Source organism: Cupressus sempervirens, chromosome 4, assembly GCF_028749045.1.
Source record: "Cupressus sempervirens isolate cs-2001-9-10 chromosome 4, ASM2874904v1, whole genome shotgun sequence".
Lineage (NCBI taxonomy): Eukaryota > Viridiplantae > Streptophyta > Pinopsida > Cupressales > Cupressaceae > Cupressus > Cupressus sempervirens.
Window position 1 is genome coordinate 443,369,299 of NC_143121.1, and position 26,045 is coordinate 443,395,343.

General features: G+C 33.4%; 1 pseudogene; it reads left to right on the plus strand.

The window, feature by feature from the left end:
* The window catches only part of LOC149561907 (sulfate transporter 3.1-like), a 26,582-nt pseudogene extending 22,629 nt beyond the window's left edge, over nucleotides 1-3,953 (plus strand).
* The last annotated feature ends 22,092 nt before the right edge of the window (nucleotides 3,954-26,045 follow it).

The window sequence follows — 26,045 nt, forward strand, 5'->3', positions numbered from 1 at the left end:
AGAGAGTTGATAATTGCTTGATTGAGCTATTGGAGAAAGAGAGAATATTAATGTTCTGTGAGGTTTACACTAATGTTCTTGAAGGTTTACAAAAAATATTTTTTACTTTAGCAAGAAGGTATAAGTATGATTTTAAGAGTTGAACAATAATTGAGGGTTGCAACCAATGGAGAAATTGGAAAAATTACAGTAGTATAGTTCATGTTTCATTGAGAGAATAGGTAATTGGTCCTTTGTTTTCAACTAATTGAGATGGAATTTTTTCAATACAAGCAATAGCAATGGACAATAGTGTAGCACTAATTATAGTTAGGGAAGCTATAATAGAGAAGAATTGAAGTTCACAAGAGGTGGGCATAGTGAGTGTCGATGCCCAAAGGAGCAAAGGAAGCTCAAAGGTTCTAGACAAGAGAACTAGTGTTACCAAAAGGCCACATTTAGAGGAGAGGATCTTGGTGAGATACTGATATCAAGTGATATAGACTTGCTATTGTATAGGCTTAACACAATTCATGATGGGAAAGGAAAGAGAAAGAGTGAAGATGACTGCTCTTAGTCATGATAGGGGTTCAAGTGAAAGCCACAATCAAATGGAGGAGAATGCCAAAGAAAATGGCATAGAGATGAAGAGAATGATTTGAGGAATTTGACTAAGAAATGGCTCAAATGAAAGAACCTAGTTTAATGATGATGCTAATATGAGAAAGAAAAGAGGAAAATATATTAGCATTTAGTCATATACTATGCACTCTCAATGGCACCACTTCTTGTAAGTCTGCCACAACCCCTAAACATGATCTTCCACTATTGCAAATCCTCTTTTTGAGGGATGTCACTTGATTATTCTCTTTTACCTTGTCAAAGCTCATACAAAATCTCAATAGGTTTTTATCGACCTATTGAATGATCTACTTCACTAACACTCAATCATAGTCTTGCCACTATTGTACATTGATGCATCATATTAAAAAATTCTTTCACTTATTTTTCTATATTGTTTCATAGTATTAAAAGAATAATGACTACTCCTTACAAATTTCATTCACTAGTACTAATGAGATGGTCATCATTATCATAAGTTGATAATCTTTTCCACCTTTATGACTATTTGGCCCTATAGGTCAAGCTTGTGTTGAGATGACTATCATGTAATGATCCTCTCTGCCTCTGATTATTTGGCCTATAAGTGATCCTCATTTTGAGATATAATTGTCATAAACATTGTTTTTATGTTGCCCTCCAAATTTTTACTCCTCTAGCATTCAAAAATTAGTTTTTTGGAATGTTGTTCACTTGATCCATCTTGTTCTCAAGAAAAGTTGTTTCTTGGTTGTGACCTTGATTGAAAAAAATGATGAGGCTCTTAAATTTTGCTCATAGCTTTGAATCTCTATTCCTTTCACCTCCATCCCTCCTCACTTGCATGGTGCTTTCTATTTGTATTATGCTCTAGCAACCCTTCACAACCTCTTGTTGACTACTCCCTTATAGTGGTTTTACCTATGATAGTCTTCCCAATGAACCACTTTAAGACTACATATGGTTATTAAGAACAATGCTGCCATCTTTTCTGGTCAATTAAGAGGAGCAACTCATGTCTAAGGAATCTATTATCGAGAATATATATTTTGATGTAACAAACACCCTAATTTTTGTTACAATACTAATATGTCATTCTAGTTAAATACTTACAGCATAGTTTTGATGTGTTTGGCCACATCTAATGTTTTTGTCTAGCTTGAGCAAGTTGATCATTTGAAAAGTGGGTTAAATCCAATGACTATTAATCATTTTGTCTTTGATGGAAAATATCTAAAGACTATAGTAACAACAGGACTGATAAGTGGGCTTGTCACACTTAGTGTAACCATTACTTCTTTCTTATTATATTTATGTACAATTGATTATTCATTTAGGATGATCTGGATGACATAAAAAACAAGTTGGAATAGAAATTGGTAGAATTTTTGGGCTCATTAAGAACTACCATATTGATGGCAATAAGGAGATGATTTCCATTGGCATGATGAACATTATAGGTCCATGTTTCTCTTGCTACCTCACAATGGGTAAGTCTCTATTCTTCTTATTTGTTTGGACTCCTAAAGATTTAGGTTTTGAACTTAGTATGACACTAAAGTTTTTATGTGTTTAGTACTAAATAGCCTTTCTTTACTATATATGAGGTTTCTTCAGGTGTCTTTTTAAGGTCAGCTATAAACTTCAATGTTGGCTGCAAGATAGTATTATCAAACATTGTGATGGCCATTGGAGTGATGTTAACTCTCCTCTTCTTGAATCCACTCTTTCACTACACTCCTTGTGTACTCCTTTCTTCCATTATAATTTCCGCCATGCTTGGCTTAATTAATATACTTGGAGCTTATCATCTCTGGCAGGTGGACAAAATTGATTTCTTAGTCTACATGTGAGCTTTTTTTGGAGTGGTCTTTGGAGATATTGAGATAGGTCTTATCATGGTGGTATTTTGATAATTCTTATTATTTCATTGCCAGGGACCCATTAAAAAGAAGTATACATTACATTTGTTTCAATAGTATTATTTTTGAATCTAGTACCTCTTAAAATAAGCTAGTAAAATAATTAATGAAGTGCTTGCTTTACTCAACAAATTTTTCATCCTTTCATTGCAGGTGGTCATTTCTATACTGAGATTGATAATGACCATTTCAAGGCCTCATACTATAGCTCTTGGAAATATCCCAAATGCCACAATATACAGATAACTAAGTAGTATACAAATACCATAAGAGTTCTAGGAATTATCATTCTATCCATAGACTCTCCAATATATTTTTCCAACTCAAACTACTTAAGAGAAAGGTTAGTTATCTATTTATCAATCAAACATTGTAAATAACATCTTCAAGAATCAATTCATTTTAAGTAATTTTTCAATCATTCATAGTAATAATTTACACCCACAAGTTTCTAATAAAACATAGTACATGATCCTACACATTTCATCTTCATAAAGTATATTTATAGAAAAAATGGCCATATCACACATATTTACATGCCATGATCTACCATTGAACTCATGCTAATGAGATAGATAGAGGATGAAAAGAATCTTTGGGTTAAAGAAGATATTTTATAGTATGTTATTCTAGATATGTCTTGTAAGTTGTGAAATCCACCCATTTCTTCTACTTTCATAAGACTCATTATATATGTTATCACCCCATGAAAGAGGCTGGCTTCAGATGAATCAATTCCCCAATTTGATATTTAGTGTCACGTGGGTTAGATTTAATTGACTTGTTTAAGTAGTTCATATGAAATTATATTAAGTTTTTAAGCTTCATCTACCATTTTATGTGATTCTAAATGATCTACTTGCACAAATAAAAACATGTTTAAATAGTTCATATGAAAATATGTTAACTTTTTTAGCATGATGTACCATTTGATGGAGATTTTAGATGATCTAATAATCTCTACATACTCTGAATTCTGGTAAATTGAGTTTAAACTATATTTAAATGATGCACTCCTCTATTTTCATTCTTGAAGCTATGGCCAACATTGACACCGACAGAATTAGAATGTTGCAAGAGCTTAAGAGGGTCCTTGATAACAAGCATCTTCAGGTGACAAATCATATTTGTTTTTAACTTCAATTTATATATCAATATTACAAGGTTCATGGAATTACATAAGAAACAGACAATTGATTTTAAAGTTTGTAAATATTTTTTTTCAAAAGAGACAATGTTTTCATAGGAGAAGTATGTCCTTATATAAGGAAATATTCTACTTAGTTGAGCTTATATGGGTTTCAGCTAGCATTGGCTAATCCTGGTGTGAATTTGATGGAAAAATTCAATAAGGAAAAGTTTACAAAGTTTCTAGGCCAAAACTGGTTGTTTGTCACTATTTTTGATGGTGTGACAATTTTCAATTCACTCCTAAATGCTCCTAAATATTAAATGCATGGTGGCAAAGATGAACTAAATGTTCTTAATACAATAGTAGCTTGAGTGGTGAAACTTAATCCAAACTCAAAGGAAGATAATATTTGAGACTTTTCAGTTTTTATTTGTCTATTTGAAGATAAGGAAAGAAAATAGTTGAGATAACAAGGCACTCCAAAGAATTAGATTCAATTTTCATGGAACTTACCAGAAGATTAGATGAATTGTATTGCCATTGTCATACAGAAGTACTTTACTAGTGTAAATGTTGAAGAAGGAATGTTCATAACCTCAAAGAGGGAAAAGTCTTCTATGGTTTCATAATGTAAACTATTGAGAATCAAATGGAAAGACTCATATTTTTCTTCTAACTCCATTCAGCAAATTAGGTCTTATTTCTTCAAAATTGATGCTAGTTTAGTCAATCAAAGTGAGTAATTCTATTTGTTGTATTCCCATGTGTATTGGAGAGGTTGAGTGTGTATTTTCCACAACTAATAAGTAACAAAAGTTTCAAAAGTTTCTCTATTGTAATTATGCTATCTAAAAAGGAGGTGGTATTTTCTCCAATCTCCAACTTGACCAGTCAACCCAATGCCATAGGAGCATTTTCAAGTTATCAATTTGTAGACAATTGCAACGGTTTCATATTAAATTGTTACTAAACATGCCTTGGAATAATCTTGTTGGATTAGAGAAAGATTATGATGCTTACAAGTTTATTTTATGTTATTCTCAAATGGACTTTCTACTTTTTATCTAATGAAAATTTTATTAGATCTTATGGAAGAACAAAAATCAGCATGATCTCCTTCTTCCAGGCTCCCCAACACCCTAATCAATAGATAAATGTTATGGTAGAAGAGAGAGTGAAGCTTGCTAGATAATTTAGTGCTAAAAAATGGCCAATGCTGGCATTTCTTGACACACATTATCCAGATAAGCCAGAGCCTCCTTATCCTCCTCATTGCATAGTAGGAACTGATGAAGCAAATCTTGTTCAAGGTTTCATTTAGCATTTTAGTATTAATATTGTGGAATTTCTTTTCTTGTTGAAAAAAAATGTTTTACTACTATATGAATTGTTCTTTGCTAGTATTTGACAGTTTTCAACTTTTGATTGGTTTAAAAATCTTTGGTTTGGTTTATTTGCATCTTCTATCTAGATTTTCTTTAGCTTTGTGAATAAAAACATCATCATGGAGATATGTTTTACATAGAAACATAGCTATTGGTAGTGACTTGTATGATATTGATGTATAGTATTCCAAGTTAATTCAACTAGACTCTCTCAGATCCAAGTCAATTCAAGTTAATTCAAGTTATCATATATTTAAATACTTGATTTCTTCAATGAATTATGATGCTTCATTCATGCCAACAACATCACTTTAGAAGCATTACTAGGCATTCATTGGGGGATTCACCCACTCTCTTTTTTTATAAACAACTTAGTTTGGTCAAATTTTCCACCAATTGTTGAAAGTTTTCAACCATTAATTGGTGGAAATTTTGACCAATAATTGATAGTTTTCTACCAAGAATTGGTCAAATTTTCCACAATTCTTGAAATTTTTTGACAAAGAATTGGTGGAAATTTCCACCAATTCTTGAAAGTTTTCTACCAAGAATTGGTTAAAATTTCCACTGATTCCTGAAATTTTTTGACAAAGAATTGGTGGAAATTTTGACCAATTCTTGAAAGTTTTCCATTAAGAATTGTTCAAAATTTTGACCAAAAATGACAAATTAGAGTTGGAAAAGGCAAAAAAAATTTGACGAATGTATTTGTCAAAATTTTGACCACTTGCAAGTTGGTCAAAATTTTGACGAGAAAAATTGCCACCAATTGCTTGGTCAAAATTTTGACCAACATTCATCAAAAATTGAGTCCAAATTTACTAGTGTCTTCTTATTCACTCTCAGATTCTTTGACAACCTTGTTAAGCTTTGGAATATCTTTAGCATCAGTGTCCTTTTTACCCTTCTCAATAGTTTTCTTTTCTTCATTCTTTTCAAGCTCCTCCGAGTTTGACATTAACCCAGTGTCGATATTCTCACTGCAAACCTCCTCAATTTTCACAGGGTGGCTTTTTATTTTTTTGGCACACATTTTATTTAGAGGCTCTTTCCCAAAAGATTTCCTCTTCTTACCCAAAAAAGGTGAATGTTTCATGGAATTCTTTCTACAATAATCTTCGATTAATAATATAAGACCTTCATGGAGTGCAGACCTACTATATTTTTTTATATGGGAATCGAGGCTATTAAGCAATGAATACTTCAAATAAAAGGGAAAGGATAAACTATCCTTTTACCTGATATGGTTTAGATAAATAAAGTGAAATTTATGAACCCTTTTTGACCTTCCATCCAAAATATAGTACTCATGAACACAAGATAAAACATCCTGCTAGATTTCCTTAATCTAATCTAGCTCATAGAAATCCATTTCCTTTACCAATTTCTTTTCCTCTTCATTTTTGGGAAAACTTTTGATAGTCGTGTTAGATATAGTGGTTTCCTTTTTGAATTACATACCCTTCATGGGAAGACCAATGATTTCAACAATGAAATCCTCTATCAAGTCCACAGTGACCCCATGAAGAGAAACCCTCACCTAGACTAATTCTTTAAAAAGAATCATTAATATGCAGTTTAAAACCATGCAACTTCTCAATATACATAATCACCTTACCCTTTTTCCTTCCATTCTTTACAATTAGAAGGCTCCTACTTCCTTAGCTCACCACCTATGATACACCTAGCTTTGATAACTCTGTAACAAATGGTAACAAGCATAAAGGAATCATTTTCTTTTAACTCAAAGACACTTTTCACCCAGAATACGTGCCCTATCCTATTGGCAATAATGAAGAGATAGTCCCTTGTAAAATGATAATACCCCTTATTAATGCCACCACTTGCCATATTAATCCTCAAAATCTCAAATAATATTTCCTTTGACTGCATTAGTCATGTCATAATTAATGGTCTCCTTTAACTCCCCTTCCTTGCTAAGGTTGTCATCCCATGTCATCTTACTATTCACATCTACTGCTTTGTTGGTAATCCAACTAGCCAATTTTTTGCCCTCTCAATAATTATGAGATATGATAACATTATCAATTTTACTGAGAAGAAATTTAATTTCCATAATGCTCCCTTCAATATTCCACTCACCATATTTCTATTATTCAACATATTAATAATATTTAAGGAGTCCCCTTCTAGCCATAATTTTCGATAACCTGTTTTGATTGCCATTCTAACATTTGCGATATATTTAATAGAATATATAATTCTAGTTACTGATAATGTAGGATGATTCATTTCTTTCAAAACTCTAGTATCCAAGAAATCAAGGGAGATCTAGTTTTCATAAGGTTCCACAATACTTGCATTGGTCAAAATTCAAGTTATATCATAAGACATAGATGAGGTATCACTTTTGATTCCACAACCTAACTTTGTAAGTAAACATTACATCTATAAATGTGAAACACTTGATTTCGTACTAACAATTTGTCACTTCTTTATACAATTACATGTTATCATATAATTAAATTCTAACAAGTTTTACATCAACTATTTACTAACCAATATTAACTACTCAATTTATTTATTTTCTTACTAACATCCAATATCCACCTATACCCTATTCTAAAATTAAATATCTTACCTACTATAACTAGATACTAACTATCTCCCACTACTAACTAAGCAACAATCCTAATTATTTCCTAACCAACCCCTTAACTTTTCCCTAAACACTAAACATCAACTCGCCTACTTTATCCCAAATACCCTTTAACTCCACATGGCACTTAACCCTCATCCTAAAGTTCCCTTCCCTTCCTATACTTCTCATCCCTTGATGACAAATACAAAGCGCTATTCCTAGGTGCTCACCTACCCACATTATTTCTCCTAATCCCATTACCTACCTAGGCGATCTAAGGGGTGTAGCAATTTGCATGAGGAGGAAGTTGGGTGTGGGCACATGAGGGAGAGACTCTAACCTAGGTTAGAGTGCACTGTGCTCAAAACCAGTGCATAGTTGGTTTTATGTATGGCCTGGAGAGAGTTGGGAGTGGTAGGGACCACTTTCCTCATCCCACTCTCCAAGTACCTTCATATGGTGGCTCACCCTTGGAAAATTCATATTTTTTATATGTTGAATCAAAGCAAGATTACAAAGAATAATAGTTATAGAAAATTCATATTTAATGCCCTTTTTATAAATTGGTCAATCCCTTGATTGAGGATTGCATTAATGGTGCCTTATATTTAAGGCAGGGATTAATGTTCTCAATGGACCTTGCCTATTTATTTTTGCTGCTAAGCAAGCAACATACTTTTTTTTTTCAAAGGTTAGATTTAAAAATTAATTATTGGATATTATTTTAAATTTTTTGATTGGTCCAAACCAAATTTTCCAGGGGTTTAAATATTTTTAGAAACAATAAATTTGGAAAAAAAAAAAAAAAAAGCTAGGTAGCCATAATGATGAGGCATTAAATGTGTAGCAAAGAGGAGGCATTAGATGTGCCACAAAGAGAGTTATATAGAGGACATCATAAGAATTTAATAAATGAGCATGATCACCAACATGAAGGAGTTAAGCATCATTGCCAATATACTAATTAACATTCTGATTGTAGTTTCAATAGGCTATAAGTTAATACATTCTACTCATTAGAAGTGTTTGTGTATACTAGCGAACTATGGAGCTTTGACACTATGTAGCTATATAACATTCTATACTCATCTCTGTAATGCTCTGCTTGCCCTACTAATTTCTTGTTTTTGCCACAAAATAAAGTTGATCAGCCAAGTAGGAGCTCTGTTCTTTCCTTCTACTCCTCCTCCACCTAGTCCTTTATTGCTTTGCACAAGGCTTTTTAGATTCTACCCATAGACATCTTCTTTCTCATCCTCCTCCCTCTATCAAAAGAGAAACTATTCATGGTTGCTTCGCTCCAAACACTATAGAGTTAGTTTTGAAGAATGCTACAACATGCACATCTTGTGGGAAAGGTTGCGGAATGCCATCAAATCAATCTTCCTACACCTATTCTAGGTATACACTTCTAATTTAACACACATTGCCGCTAAGTTTTTTGTACCTCTCATGTGCCAAATTTTTTAGTGCCGCAACTTCCACTTTCTACGAGCAAAAATCTCTAGAAGGGCATGTCTTAAGTAAACCATAAATAAAAGGATGAAGAGTGGATTTATTCAATGGGAGGGGAAGGGGAAAAGTGAATGAAAACTACCAATGCCATTTTTAACTTTATGGCTTCCACTTCTTTATTGCCACTACTGAAACAAACTGCCTTTGGTCTCACCTTCGGGACCACACTACACCTCAATTAACACTCATGAATACACTTCATTGACTATTTTCAGCTTACTAGCTAACTTAACCAAATATCTAAGCAAGCATTGGCAACTAAAAACCTCACTCTAACCCTTGGGGACCATTTGATTAAATAATTATTTCAGCCAAACTACTAGATATTCCACTTGCCAATACATCCCCAATGGGTCCAAGTAGAATCTATTAGAGATAGATGAAAAATCATTAGAAAAAAACAAAAAAAAGAAAACAAATTGTCCCTGATAAATGCTATAGTTGCGTGATATTATTTTACACAATGCAATGACATTTTAAAAAAATCTTTACTTTTAGCTTCATAAATTTTATCAAACAATTTTTCATTTTTATTCTTAGCTTTAAAATTAAGCTTGTAGAAATTTTAGCTTCTCAAAATCTTGATGAAATGATAAAGCATAGATTTTTAAAATGCTGACATAATAATTAAATCATAGATATTGAAATTTTTCCAAATAAAAATGTGTTGCAACATTAATATTAATATTTTAAAAATTTTAACATTTATATTAATAAATAAATATATTAAAAGTATTATTAAAAAATATTTTTTCCTATTGGTTGGATCTATTTTTCCTAGGGTTATTTTCTATTTTTAAATACAACAATTAAAAAGGAAAAGGTACAAGATAACAATGTTAAATACGGAGTCAAACAATGTCAACTTCATATTAACTACATTGCTTGAAAACATCGACATCAACTATCAGGTGGAAGTTTATTGTCATGTTGTTAGTTATCCAATGAGTCGCCATATTAAAAAATTTACCATTAAATTTTTGGCCCATCCAGCTATTGAAGATCTTCTTCTATCGCTCCATATATTTGTGTTGTATGAATTCTCAAACACTTCCCGTCATTGTCTCTTCCTTTTAACCACTTTGAACCACTTTGAACTTCAATTCAAAGTACTTCAATCAAAGAATTCTTGCTCTAATGATTTTGTTGTAGGAAATGTACACCAAAGTAGTGGGGTGTTCTTTTGAATCACTTTGAACCAGTTTGAACCTCGGTTCAAAGTAGTTCAAAGCCGTTCAATGATAAAGCCTTTAGGTGAAAGTGGATCAAGTTGTATAATTGAGTCATCATTTCACAAGGAATTGATTGTGGTGTCAAAGAATGGTAATTAAAGAAGTGTTTTAATTCCCAAAGAGTCATCATTATGATTAAAGGTGGGAAATCTTTTGCGAAAAAGGAGATTGGTTATTATAATGAGGCTAATCATTGTAGATATAGCTACACAGGGAGTCATTAAATAAGATGATTATTTCAAAAGGCCTTTGAACTTGTGAACATTAATGTGAGTGATTTGTCATAAATGCCTCATAAGGAGGCTGTACTTCTGCATGTCGGTACTTTTTTCTTCGTAAATGAGCCCAGCTTTCCCTTTTTTTTTGTCATGCAAAGAATTGAGAATTTGAAGGAAAGCTATTAAGGAGAGAAGAAAGGAAATCTGTTGGTTTTTGGTAGATTATAGGTGAGAAACATAGAAAATCTTGTTTTTGTTCTACAATCTCTGTGTTTTAAAGATAACCAGTTCGAAGCCCTACTGTATTTGATTTAAAGATGAAATTTGTGTTGCATTTCTTTGGTAAAATTTCAAGTTTGGAATGTAAACAACCTATCATATGTGACACCAACCTAGAGGGCGTTAAGTTGGAGAAATTGCAAACCAATTTTCTTGAGCATGCTGATGAGTCAAATGGGTGTATGGAAATTCTAACCAGTGGTCTAGTTGAAGCCGCAGCTTTCCCCCCAGCCCTTTTGAGTCCTGAATTGCATCAAATTTGTATTGAACATTATGATTTAAGGAATAAAAGTATTGTAAATAAGGATGGTGAACCAGTATTATCAATTTCAAGAGAAACCATCACCTCTGTACAACATCTACCAAAAAATACATTTGCTACATTTTCTCCCATTCAAACCTTGGCTGAATATCAAGAGACTCCAAACAAATACTACAATACCCTAGCTAGAAAATGGACTGAAACTAACTATGGTGGAGGTTATAGGTTACCTAAGATAGTCATCAAAGATCATCTTAAGCCTCATATTCATGACCTTGTAGTACTATTGCATTGGGTCAAGGGTTCAGCTATTGTTTTCCTCTTTGAAGAATGGAAGTATCGTTATGTAGAAATCATTTTGAAAGGAGTGCAATGGATAGACTGGGATGAAATCATTGCTAATTCATTGAGGACATAGCTAAGGCATGCCAAAGAATCCAGGGAGAGTTTCTACGTGGCTTCATATTTAATGTACTACATTTCCCGTGTTAGTGATCTCTCTCCTCTCCCTCATGAAATCTAGAATGAGGAAATAACAGTATATCAGTATTGCCCCCTGCTGCAAAAGGACAGAGTCTTGGAGAATTTTAGAAAGGTTCATGATGTATTGATTGAAAATATGCATGCGTCTTTAAAGAAAGCACCCATGCCCAGAATGTCTCCTGAAGCCCAGAGATTGGTTCAACAATACGAAAGCTATTTCATACAATTTTCCAAGTTCACCTATTTGAGAATAGGTGGGTTCAAAGAGGAACCAATAAAGCTTCCATAATATGCATTGGATTTTTTTGTTTTGGCCAAAATTTGTACACAGTTATTCTCTGTTATTAAAGATAACATACCACAGGAGAATTGGGGAACATTTTTCCCTATCAAACTTGGTTCCTTGGTTTGCTACTAGTATGATCAATGCCTCTATTATAGAAAGTAATCTACTCAGATTTAATTTTGGTTCTTTCCAAGGTAGAAGAAATTTTGATAGTAAGGGCTTTGGAGTTCAAGTTATTGGTTTTAAAGGTCACTCTCTAACAACCTCACAATTAGAAGATCTATGGCAGGATTGTAGGGATGAAGAAGAGGTTTTGAGAAGAGATCATTCCAAATTGACATTGCAACAAATCAATTCCCTAAGATTGAAATTTCAAATTGAGGGGGTAATTGAGGATGGCTTAGACATGATTGAACCAAGCTGGGAAGAATCCCATGAATTAAAATCACTAAAACTAGACTAGAATGAAGACAAGGAAGAGGATATAAATCTAAGGGCTAGATCTAAACTCACTTACACTGATGATTGGCTAAAGAAATAGAGCAAGAAAGTTTTCAATAAACCCTCTTCAAGGGTAGTTTCTTTTCTTGAACCATCGACATCTGACACCCAAATTTTGTCTCTTGTTGCAGGTACTATGTTGGCTCAAGGTAAGCATAAGAGGATGCCAATCCACATACAAAATATAGCTCCTAGAACTAGGTCTAGAGATAAATCCAAGGCCCTTAAGCAACACAAGGTTTAAAAAGAAAAGATGTCAATTCAAGGATAAGATTCAACCGATGGTCTCAACCTCTTGGATGGCACCGATGGCGATGTGTAGTTCATTGAAGCCCCTAAGGTGGATCAGCCAAAATTTATGACTCCTACTAGAGATGCTTAGGTAATCTCTATAAGTCTTGCTATCCCATCTTGGTTGTCCAATACAATGAGTAAGAAAAGAAATCTGTAGCCAATTTCAACACTTGTTAAGGATATTGTAACCAAGTATGTTGCCCAGGGTTCAAAGGTTAAGAAATTGAAAATGGATGCTCATTTAACTAATAGCTCAGTGACTAGAAAAATAACAGCTGAAATAGCCACTTATAAGTAGAAAATAAAGTCAGGGGAGATTGATAATGAGGATTTCAAAGTTACTTTAGTTAAACTGGGAACCATAAATAGGAGCACAATCAACCACTTTTTCAAGCTTTCTATCGATCACATGTTAACCCAATCTGAAAAAGGCAACAAGGAGAAAAAGGAGCTTAAGGGAATGGTGGGGACTATGGCCACTTATATCAATTCTTTGATGAATATTGCAGCTCTCCCAGTCATTCAAGCCCCTCAATCCTTCAACCCAAACTTTGCAGATAGCTAGCAACTAGTAAAGAAAAGACAAAGGAGGAAACTGCTATCAAATTCAGTGAAGGATTGGGTGAATACTATCATCAAGGAAGGTAATAAATTCATTCTAGAATTCACCAATATGTTTTCTGAAGGAGAAACACTATTGGGGGAAATTCAAACTTTGACGCCAAGGTGGGAAACTAAGTGGAGTCGATACCAAGTGGTCGTATTCCAAGTAACTAAAGTTGAGAAATTTGGAGTACTTAAGTTTTTGAATGAAAATCTAATGAAGAATGTAGATCCTTGCATTTTGTTCATCATGAAAAACAAGATGAGTTGGAAAGAATCAGTTTATAAGGAGGCAATCAAGGAAATCCAAGCCATTGAGAGAAAAATTGTTGGGATGCATGAGGAATTCGTTAAGGACATGAAGATAGTAAATCCTATAGGGATTCTGTAGTTTGAGGATGGGAATATGGATTCTGAAACATTGACTAAAAGCTTCACTGAAGCCATAAAGAAAATCAAGGATAATGAATCGCCCACTGCTAATGATTTCACTACATTGGTGAATATCAAATCCATGCTATGTCTCAACAAAAACCTCATGCCATGTTAGAGCCTAAAAAATGAGTTCAAATGGAAAAAGGATGCGTGTAGGGCTAGGTTGTTGAGTTTAAAGAATCCACATTCCCATGCAATGCAGGCATTCATGAGCACTTTCAGAAGCTAAAAGTTGGTGCAACAAACCATGGGAGAAGAAGAGAAAACTGGCGATGAGGCATGAATCAGAAATGTTGTTTTTAGTTACTTTTTGACAGTTGTTCTGTAACTATTTTCTTGTTTATAATTGTTGCTTTTTTAAATTGAAATGGTTGGGTTTTGATGGAGGCCTTTCAGATCTATAATGAAACTATAAATGATGGGGCATTGAATTTATTAGGGGTTAGAAGTTAGATAGCTAGAAATTTTGATAAATAGATACTTTAAAATAGTGATAGATAGATAACATATATATGTTTCTACTTTTCAAATTATTGTGTGCATGAAGTTATATATATATACATATATATGTATATATGTATGTATATATATGTATGTATATATATATATACATATATATATATATGTATACATATATGTATATATATATATATATATGTATACATATATATATATATATGTATACATATGTATACATATATATATATATATATGTATACATATGTATACATATATGTATACATATATATATATATGTATACATATATATATATATGTATACATATATGTATACATATGTATATATATATATATATGTATACATATATATATATGTATACATATATGTATACATATGTATACATATATATATATATATATGTATACATATGTATACATATATATATATATATATGTATACATATGTATACATATATATATATATATGTATACATATGTATACATATATATACATATATGTATACATATATATATATATATATATATATATGTATATATATATATATATATGTATATATATATATGTGTGTGTGTGTGTGTGTGTGTGTGTGTGTGTGTGTGTGTGTGTGTATGTATATATATGTATGTATATATATATATATATATATATATATATATATATATATATATGTATGTATGTATGTATATATATCATCTTGGATTAGGCTTGGAAACTTAGTGTTCAAAGTGTTTAAATCATTGTTACTTTGTGAACTCTAGTTTATTGATTCAAGGTATCTGTTTGTTGTTCCTACTGTAAATTCAGTTTAATTATGGTTCCTAAGTGATTAATATCAGTTGTGTTATTATTCATTTCTTTGAATAAATGTTATTCGAAGGCAGATTTTGATAAATTTTCTTTGGTTTTTTAAATGAATCCTTACCTTACTACCTAGAGGTATGTGAGAGAACATTAGGTGCTTTCTGGTAAAAGTGCAAAAATAGATTTTGAATTCATTGAAAATTCTACAAGGGAGTTGTACCTTTAAAATGTAGAGAGGAAACCAAATCATATGAAGTTTTCTCAGCTGTTGTGAACATTTTGTGTTTTCCCATACCTTGCGCATAGAGTGACTATATTGAATTATTGAAAAGATAATTTGTTCACCAACAGATTTTTTTGGTGACTCTACTGGGGAAGAGTCCCTTTCAAAAGAACCTTGTTTTTAAAAAATCATGAATAAGAATGGTTCTTCAACATAATGATGTTTTCCCTGTACTACAACCTAATCTCAAATTTGAAGATACACAGGAAGCTATAATCTCATACTTGTCTTCAATCACTTGGACATTGCACCAAAGTAATCCACAATTTCAACAGGCGTTGAATGTTTTGGAAAGAGAAGAAGAAAGAACCAAGTTATTAAGAGGGGTGCTTGAAGTTCAATAATAGGCAATTGTTAATAGACTTGCTCAAGTACCCAAGAGACGTTGAGCTTAGAATTGGGAAATAGAGCTAGCTGCTTGAAGATATACAAGGGGAGAAAGAGAAAAGGGTATCCTAGATGAAAATTTTGACCCACTAAAGAACCTAAAATTCTTACCAAATTTTAACAATCCCAAAAAGATGAAGATCAAGTCCCAAAGTAGACCTAGTTCACCACCAAAGCAATCCTCTTTTTCACCATTAGTGCAATCCTTGCTTCCATTAAAAGCTCTTGTCCCTACTCATTTAAATATCCAACATTTGCAAGTTGTACCACCAAACATGGTTGTTAATCAACCATGGGGCCAAAACAAAGGACCATTAAATCTAGGTGTTAACCCTATAGCATTATCGAAAGGAGCCTCCAAAATTTTACCTAAGTTTAGTGGAGATGGTAAAGTTTCAACAAATGATCATTTGAGTGCCTTTCATATAGCTTGTGGTGTCATAAGTGTTCCACCTCAAGAAGTTGTTGTGAGATTATTTTTTCGAACATTAATCGATGTTGTTGTTGATCGGTTCAATCATCTACCCCTTCATTCCATCACCAGTTGGGATGACATGAAAAATGCATTCGAAGATAGATTCAAAGCTCCTAAAAATTAATGCTCTCTGTTGCTTCAACTCAATCAAATAAAAAAGGAAATGCACAAACCTATGAGGGAATTTGTTGCTAAATTTAATAGGTTGGTTCATTAATAGATGTAAGTTTTCCTATCATTAAAGATGCGTGTGCTAACTTGGCTGCTGCTAAGAGGCTTGCTATTTGATTAGAAGATGCTTTTATCAATGTTGGAAAATGGAAAAGAGAAGTTCACACAACTAGAACTACTTCATCCTCTACCTCTATAGACCCTATTATACAAAAGTTGATGAACGATGTAGCAATTATAAAAAGATGAAAAAATGAAACCCATGGCCCTTACCAAACTCCTTATCAAGATATTCGTAGGGGACAATAGCCTCAAAATTTTGGTAAAACTCCCACATTGACTGCCCCTCAAACAAGACTAATAATTGAAGAAGCTCCTAAAGAGGCAATGTGTTCTTTTCATATGACTTTAGATCATGATGAACAAACTTGTCCTGACTGGCTAAATTGTGTTCAACTAGTTAAAAATGCTCTTGCAGCAAAACAAACCCCAAAAAATGAAAAGGTAAAGGATGGAGATGCAGGTGTTTATTTTCTTGAGTATGAATCAAATTCAAAAAGGGGAGGTAATGTTTGTATGACACTTCAAGATCCCACTTGAATAGTAATGACCAGAGGCCAAAGAAACTAGAAACCTTATACAAGGGCTAATCTAAATGTGTCAACTCCTAAAAGAAAGGAACATATACATGCTAACTCAACAAAAATTATAGAACTAAGAATTCTGTCCAAAATAGAATTAGCAGCTAGTACATTGGCTTTTGATATCATAGAATTTTGCAAATCTTCTTCTATATCTATTTCCCTAGCTGAATATTTGAGGCTTAACCTTAAGGAGTTAGACAAGTTAGTTCAATATGTGAAGGAAAGCTTTGCTACTAATACACATTTTGCTAATGATATCACTAAAAATTCAAAGGTTGTAAATGAACCTATTTTTGTGTTTGGAAAATGTAGAATGGATACCCCTTACCATTAAGCGGCTGCTAACTCTGTTGAAAAGGAAATGGAAGAGAAATTTCCCAATCCATTTTATATATCATTACTATTAAATGGCTAGAAACTTAGTAATTGTATCATTGATTATGTAGCATCAGATAATATTATGCCCCAGCTTTTTGCAAAAGTCCTCAGTCTAGAGCTCACAAAAACCTTTAGATGTTGCTATTCTATGGATGAGAATCAAGTACCTCTAGTTGGCCAAGTGAAGGATGTATAGGCCATCCTCTATGCCTATCTAGAGAAAAGATTGAAGCTTACCATTCTTGTAGCTGATATACCAACTAGCTATGGAATGCTACAAAACAAAATTTTTTGTAAGAATATGGTGGGGAAATTAAAATGGATTGTATGAAGGCTATATTCTAGCAGGGAAGAAGAAAATAAAGCTGGAGCCTGAGCCAAAGAATAAATACACAGTTGTTCCTTCAAACAATCCCAAAGCACAGATATTGTATGAGAAATGTCAATTTGGAAACTATATTATACTGCTTGAAGAACAATGCAAAGGAGAACATATAGTAAGTTGTGAAGAAGCCCTCTAGAGTCTAGAATTTGATGGAAGTTGTTCTAATTTAGGTTTAGGTGTGAGTGCCATTCTCATCTCACCTTCAGGGGATATTTTTCCTTTCTCTTTTAAATTAGATTTCCATAATACTAATAACACTACAAAATATGAAGCATTGCTTCTAGGTTTGCAAGAAGCTAAAGCGAAAGGAGTGAAATAGCCATGAGTGAAAGGTGATGTTGAACTCATTGTGAAGCAGGTAAGGAAACACTTTTTTTATAAAAAATGATAAGCTAAGGCATTATAAAAATTGGGTGTTGGATGAAATTGAGTCTTTTGAAGCTTTTTCTATTGAATTCATACCTTGCTCTCAAATACTAGAGCTAATTCTTTAGTTGTTTTAGCATCTTTGTTGTTACCACACCTAGAGTTCAAAAATGATGCCTAAGGATTGAAATGATCTATAGGCCTAGAGTCCTAGATAATGTAAGTCATTGGCAAGTTTTTAATGATGACATACAAGTGAGAGAATTCATTGAATGTGTTGGCAACTTCGTTGAAACTTTCTTTGAAGGGTCTAATTATGTTGGTAAATCAATCAAAGAAGAAATAACTAAATTAGGGGAAATAGCTCAACTGAAGGGTAATCAGATTCCTAAAGGATTAGTTTCTCTGGAACACCTTTTTGGAAGAAAGGACAAGAGTACCTTAAAAAGGAAAGTTGATTCTAATAAAAATGTGGATGAACATGATAAAGTTAATATTAGGAATGAGGAAAATCCTAGATGGATTTCTATTGGTAAGACCTGTTCTGAGAGGGAGAAAGATAGGCTAACTAAACTTCTTGATCAGTATTAGGATGTCTTTTCCTGGGGGTATGAAGACTTAAAGAATTTCAAAAATGGAGAATTTGTACATCATATACCTTTAAAACTAGAAGCAACTACTTTTAGGAAAAAGCTCAGAAATTATAATCCTAAGGTATCTTAGGCAATTTTTAGAGAGGTTGAGAAAATGTTAAAGGCTCACATAATATATCCAGTCCATCATTCAACATGGGTAGCAAACATTATTCCTATGAGAAAGAAAAATGGTGAAATAAGAATTTGTTTAGATTTCAGGAACTTGAACCAGGCAAGTCTCAAAGATAACTATGCACTTCCCACTATGGATCATATTTTGTAGACAATTGCTCAATCTGAGGTCATGTTAATGCTTGATGGCTATTCAGGATATAATCAAATTAGTGTTGCACCAGAGGATCAACACAAAACAACCTTCATTACTCTATGGGGTACCTTTTCTTATAATTGTATGCCATTCAGTTTAATTAATGTGGTAGCAACCTTTCAAAGAGCAATGAATTTATCCTTTAAGGATTTGAGGGATAGAACAATTGTGATATACCTTGATGATTTGGCCATTTACTCTAAGAGAAGAAAAAACTATTTGAGGGACCTGGAAAGCATGCTTGATAGGTGCAGACAACATGGTATATCTCTAAATCCTAAAAAATCTATGTTCTTTGTTGAAGAAGGAAAACTGCTCAGACATATTGTCTCAAGAGATGGCATAAAGATTGATCTAGAAAGAGAGAAGGCAATACAAAAACTGACCTTACCTACCAAAAAAAGTGATTTGAAGTCCTTTTTTGGTCAAATCAACTTCTTAAGAAATTGTATTCTTGAATTCTCTGAAAAGGTGAGACATATGTTAAATATGATGACTGAAAAACATCCCTTCAGATGGCAAGAAGGAGGTAAAAAATATTTTGAAGACATTAAAATAACTATTTCAAATGCTCCCATGCTAGTGAGCCCAAATCTTGAAAAAGATTTCATCATTTACTGCTATGCCTTGGAGCATTCCTTATTTGGCATTTTGACTCAAAAGGATGATCAGGATAATGAAGCCCCAATTTCCTTCATGAGTGTCCCATTAAAGAAGCATGAGTTAAACTATACTCAAATGGAAAAACATGCATTTATTATGGTGAAAGCATTAAAGCAATTTAGGTATTACATTTACATTCCCATTTGGTTGTGTATGTGCCAGAGATAGTAGTTAAAAGTATATTAACTCAGCAAGAAGTTGGGATGAAAAAAAGATATTTATGGGTGACTAAAGTTCAGGAATATGACTTAACCATTAAGCCTACTTTATTGGTGACAGGGCATGGTTTATGTAAATTGATAGCTGAGAGCAAAGATCCACCTCTTGACAATGTCGGAGAAACACCTATTGTTTTGTTAGTCAGTCTTACAGACCCTTGGTTCTCCAATATCATATACATTTTAACATATGGTGAATGCCCCCAAAACATGAGCTATAAAGAAAAAAAAAATCTTAGATTGAAGGCTACTAAATATGTGATTTCAAATGGTATCTTGTACAAAAGAGGGGTAGATGGAACCTTTTTAAGGTGTGTAGATGCAGAGTAGCAAGAAAAGTTGCTAAAGGCATATCATTCAAAAGTGTGTGGAGGACATTTCTCATCTACCATGATAGCCTTTAAAATCCTAAGGAATTGCTTCTATTGGTTGGGAATGTTCAAAGATTCTTATAGATTTGTTAAGAATTGTGAGAAATGCCAGCTATTCACTGGGCATCCTCAATTAGCAGCCCTGCCCCTCAAACCAGTAGTGATTGATGAACCCTTTTGTTAATGGGGAATTGATTTTATTGGACCTTTGAGTCCGCCATCTAGTGTTAAGAATTTATACATATTAACAACTAATGATTACTTCACCAAATGGGTGGAGGCTATCCCAACCAAAAAGGCCAATTCCTAGGTAGTGTGTGACTTCCTAATGGAACATATATTTGTTAGGTTTGGAATTCCCCAAAAGATAGTCTCAGACAATGAAACTTATTTTTCATTTGAAGAAATCTCTCCTTTATGCTATGAACATAGCATATTGCTAGCCCATTCCTCAAATTATTTTCCCCAAGGGAACGGGTAGGCAGAGTCCAATAACAGGAACTTGATTGTCATAATCAAAAAATTGGTGTTTGATAATTCCCAGGATTGGCATAAGAAAGTGTATGAAGAATTATGGTTTGACTAAATTACTACTAAGAAAGCTATAGGCATGGCCCCATTTGAACTGGTGTATGGAATTAGTGCCCAAGTGTCCTTGCCTCTAGAGCTATCTGCAACCAAATTACAATCTATAATTGAAGATCATTCCTTTAAAGATTCTCTGGAGAAGAGGATAATGTATTTGAACAAGTTGGAAGAGGAAAGGGATAAACTTGTTGATCATATTACTAAACATCAGATGAAGGTGAAACAAATCTCTGACGTGAGAGCTAGACCTCGTGTTTTCTTTAAGAATGATGAAGTTCTTTTGTGGGATAAAAAGAGAGAACCAAAAGGAGCATATGGTAAATTTGATTCTTTCTAGAAGGGTCCGTTTAACATTTCAGAAGTCATTGGCCCAAATACCTTTCATCTGAGATATCTAGATGGTACAATTCTGCCCTTTACCTACAATGGGTAGGATTTGAAGTTAACTAAAGTCTGTGTATCTTGAAGTTTCTAGTCATGTACATATATTTTTGTTTTGTTGTGTGTGTTTGTTTGTTTTGTGTGTGTGTGTGTCCTATTTTCCTTCCTATTATTTTCCTTATGTGTGCTAGGTTAGTTCCTATTTCTAGCTTTCTGACTTCTCTGTGTACTCTGTGTACTCTATGTACCCAGTCACCAATGAGAGCCCCTATTAGTTATCTAATCAGTCACCCTATTAAAAAAATTTCCCTTAAGTTTTTGGCACATCTAGTTGTCGAAGTTCATCTTCTATCACTCCATATATTTGTTATCATTTGAAGTGTTGTACGGAGCTCTCGAACACTTCCTGTCATTATCTCTTCCTTTGAACCACTTTGAACCACTTTGAACTTTGGTTCAAAGTAGTTTAAAGTAGTTCAATCAAAGGATTTTTTCTCTAATGATTTGGTTATAGGAAACGCATACCAAAGTAGTGGGGTGTTCTTTTGAATCACTTTGAATCACTTTGAAAATTGGTTCAAAGTAGTTCAAAGCCATTCAATGATAAAGGATTTGGGTGAAAGTGGATCATGTTGTATAATTGAGTCGTCACTTCATAGGGAATTGATTGCGGTGTCAGAGAATGATAATTAAAGAGGTGTTTTAATTCCCAATCTGAAGAGTCATCATTATGATTAAAGGTGGAAAATATTTTTTTGAAAAGGAGATTGGTTATTATAATAGGCTAATCATTGCAAATAAAACGACAAAGGGAGTCATTAAATAAGATGATTATGTCAGAAGGCCTTCGAATGTGTGAATGTTAATGTGATTGATTTGTCATAAATGCCTCAAAATGAGGTAGTACTTTGGCACGTAAGTAATTTTTCCTTCTTAAAATGAGCTAGGCTTTCCCTTTTTGTTTGTCATGCAAAGAAATGAGAATTTGAAAGAAAGTTGTTCAGGAGGGAAGAAAGGAAAACTATTGTTTTTTGGTAGATTACAGGTGAGAAAAATAGAAACTCTTGTTTTTGTTCTGCAATCTCTGTGTTTTCAAGATAATCAATTTGAAGCCTTGCTATATTTCATTTAAAGATGAAATTTGTGTTGCATTTATTTGGTAACATTTCATGTTTGGAATGTAAACAACCTATCATATGTGACACCAACCTATAGGGCATTAAGTTGGAGAAATTGAAAACCAATTTTCTTGAGCATATTGATGAATCAAATGGGTTTATGAAAATTCTGACCAGTGGTCTAGTTGAAGCTGCAACTTTTCCCCCAGCCCTTCTAAGTCCTGAATTGCTTCAAATTTGTATTGACCATTATGATGTAAGGAGTAAAAGTATTATAAACAAGGATGGTGAACCAGTATTATCAATTTCAAGGGAGACCATCACCTCTATACTACATCTACTAGAAAATACATTTGTTGTATTTTCTCTCATTCAAGCCCTAGCTGAATATTGAGAGACTCCAAACCAATACCATAATAACCTAGCTAGAAAATGGACTGAAACTAACTATGGTGGAGGTTCTAGGTTACCTATGATAGTCACCAAAGATTATCTTAAGCCTCATATTCATGACCTTGCATTACTATTGTTTTTGGGTCAAGGGTTCAGCTATTGTTTTCCTCTTTGAAGAATGGATGTACCATTATGTAGAAATCATTTTGAAAGGAAAGCAATGGATAGATTGGGCTGAAATCATTGCTAATTCATTGAGGACACAACTAAGGCATGCCAAAGAATTCAGGGAGACTTTCTACATGGCCTCATATTTAATGTACTACTTTTCCTACATTAGTGATCTCTCTTCTCTCCTTCATGAAATTTGAATTAAGGAAATAATAGTATATCAGTATTGCCCCCTGTTGCAAAAGGATAGAGTGTTGGAGAATTTTAGAAAGGTTCATGATGTATTGATTGAAAATGTGCATTTGTCTTCAAAGAAAACACCCATGCCCAGAATGTCTCCTAAAGCTCAGAGATTGATTCAACAATATGAAAGCTATTTCATATAATTTCCCAAGTTCACCTATTTGAGAATAGGTGGGTTCAAAGAGGAACCAATAAAACTTCCATGATATGCATTGGATTGTTTTGTTTTGGCTGAAATTTGTAGACAGTTATTCTCTATTATTAAAGATAACATACCACAAGAGAATTGGGAAACATTTTCCCTATCAAAATCGGTTTCTTGGTTTGCAGTAGTATGATCAATGCCTCTGTTATAGGAAGTAATTTACTTAAATTTAGTTTGGGTTCTTTCCAAGGCAGAAGAAATTTTGACAGTAAGGGCTTTGTAGTTCAAGTTCTTGGTTTTACAGGTCACTCTTCAACAACCTCACAATTAGAAGATCTATGGTAGGATTTTAGGGATGAAGAAGAGGTTTTGAGAAGAGATCATTCCATATTGACATTGCAACAAACCAACTCCTTAAGATTGAAACTTCAAATCGAGGGGTTGATTGAGGATGGATTAGACATGATTGAACCAAGATGGGAAGAATCCAATGAATTGAAATCACTAAAAGTAGACTAGAATTAGGATGAGAAAGAGGATATAAATCTTAGGGCTAGATCTATACTCACTTACACTGATGATTGGCTAAAGAAATAGAGCAAGAAAGTCATCAATGAACCCTCTTCAAGGGTAGTTTCTTTTCCTAAACCATTGACATCTAACACCCAAATTTCATCTCCTATTGCAGGTAGTGTGTTGGCTCAAGGTAAGAAAAAGCAGATGCCAATCCACATACACAATATGGGTCCTAAAACCATGTCTAAAGCTAAATCAGAGGCTCTTAAGCAACACAAGGTTTAGAAAGAAAAGATGTTAATTCAAGGACAAGATTCAACCAATGGTCTCAACCTCTCAGATGGCATCATTCATTGAAGCCCCTAAGGTGGATCAGCTAAGATTTATGACTCCCACCAGAGATGCTCAAAAAATCTCTATAAGTCTTGTTGTCCCATCCTAGTTGTCTAATATAATCAGTAAGAAAAGAAATCTACAACTGGTTTCAACATTTATAAAGGGTATATTAACCAAGTATGTTGCCTAGGGTTTAAAGGTTAAGAAATTGAAAACAAATGCTCATTTAACTATGGACATAGTAACCAAAAAAATGATAGCTAAAATAGCCACTTATAAGTGGAAAATAGAGTTGAGGGAGATTGACAATGAGGATTTCAAATTTACTTCAATTGAATTGGGAACCATAAATAGGAGCGCAGGCAACCACATTTTCAAGTTTTCTACTAATCACATGTTAACCCAATATGAAAAAGATAGCAAGGGGAAAAAGGAGCTTAAGGGAATGGTGATGACTATGGCCACTTATATCGATTCTTTGATGAATCTTGGAGCTCTCATGGTCATTCAAGCCCCTCAATCCTTCGACCCATACTCTGTAGATAGCCAACAACTAGTGAAGCAAATGAAAATGGAGAAATTTCTATTAGATGTAGTGAAGGATTGGGTGACTACTATCATCAAGGAAGGTAATAAATTCTTTCTAGAATTCACCAATGTGTATGCTGAAGGAGAAACACTATCAGGGGAAATTCAAACTTTGACACCAAAGTGGGAAATTGAGTGGAGCCAGTGCAAGACAATCATATTCTAGGTAACTGAAGTTGAGAAATTTGGAGTACTTAAGTTTATGAATGAAAATCCAATCAAGAATGTAGATCCCTATATGTTGTTCATCATGAAAAACAACATGAGTTGGAAAGAATTAGTTTTTAAAGAGGCAATCAAGGAAATGCAAGCCATTGAGAGAAAAATTGTTGGGATGCATGAGGAACTCCTTAAGGACATGACTATAGCAAATTCTATAGGGATTTTGTAGTTTGAGGATGGGAATATGGATTCTGAAACATTTAATAAAAGATTCATTGAAGCCATCAAGAAAATTAGGGATAATGAATAACTCATTGCTAATGATTTCACTAGCCTGGTGAATATCGAATCTATGTCTGAAAAAAAACATCATGCTACATCAAACCTTGAAAATCAAGGAGTTAAAGTGGAAAAAGGATGTGTGTAGGGCTATGTTGGAAAATATAGATGAAGTAACTAAGAGGGGAGGGGTGAATTAGTTACCACAAAAATCAATCCCAAAAAAATCCCTTAGATGCCTTTACTTACTGTTGATACTCAGTAAATAGTGCAAGAATACTGTAACTCGGTAGATTAACTAATTACTAATCATCTAGTATTCATAATTATTAATGTGCATGCAAAGGTTAAAATAAATGAACACAAGAGACACCAGATTTAACGTGGAAACCCAATATGGGAAAAACCACCAAGTAACTAGTCACCAGTTTTCACTCTTCTAAAGTGAGCCCTGTTAGGAGCCAACCCTATTAAAGGTTACAATACACACTGTTAGGCGTGACCTTGTTAGAGGATTTAATCACCCTATTAGTAGTGGCCTTCTTAGAGGTCTTTAGAATAATTCAACTGAACTGTCACCTTATTAGAGGATTTACAAATGGCTGTTAAACCAACTCTATTAAGAGATTCTAGATTCACTGTTACAATGATTAAAAAGCAACAATGAGGTGACCTGAATGATATGCAACTTATCTTTTGTTGATTATAGATCTCTGTTCGGCTTCACTAGATCCTTACTGACTGAATACAACTTTGCAGCTCCTCTAGGATATCTAATCCTTCATCAAAATTTGCTCAATATTCGCTTATT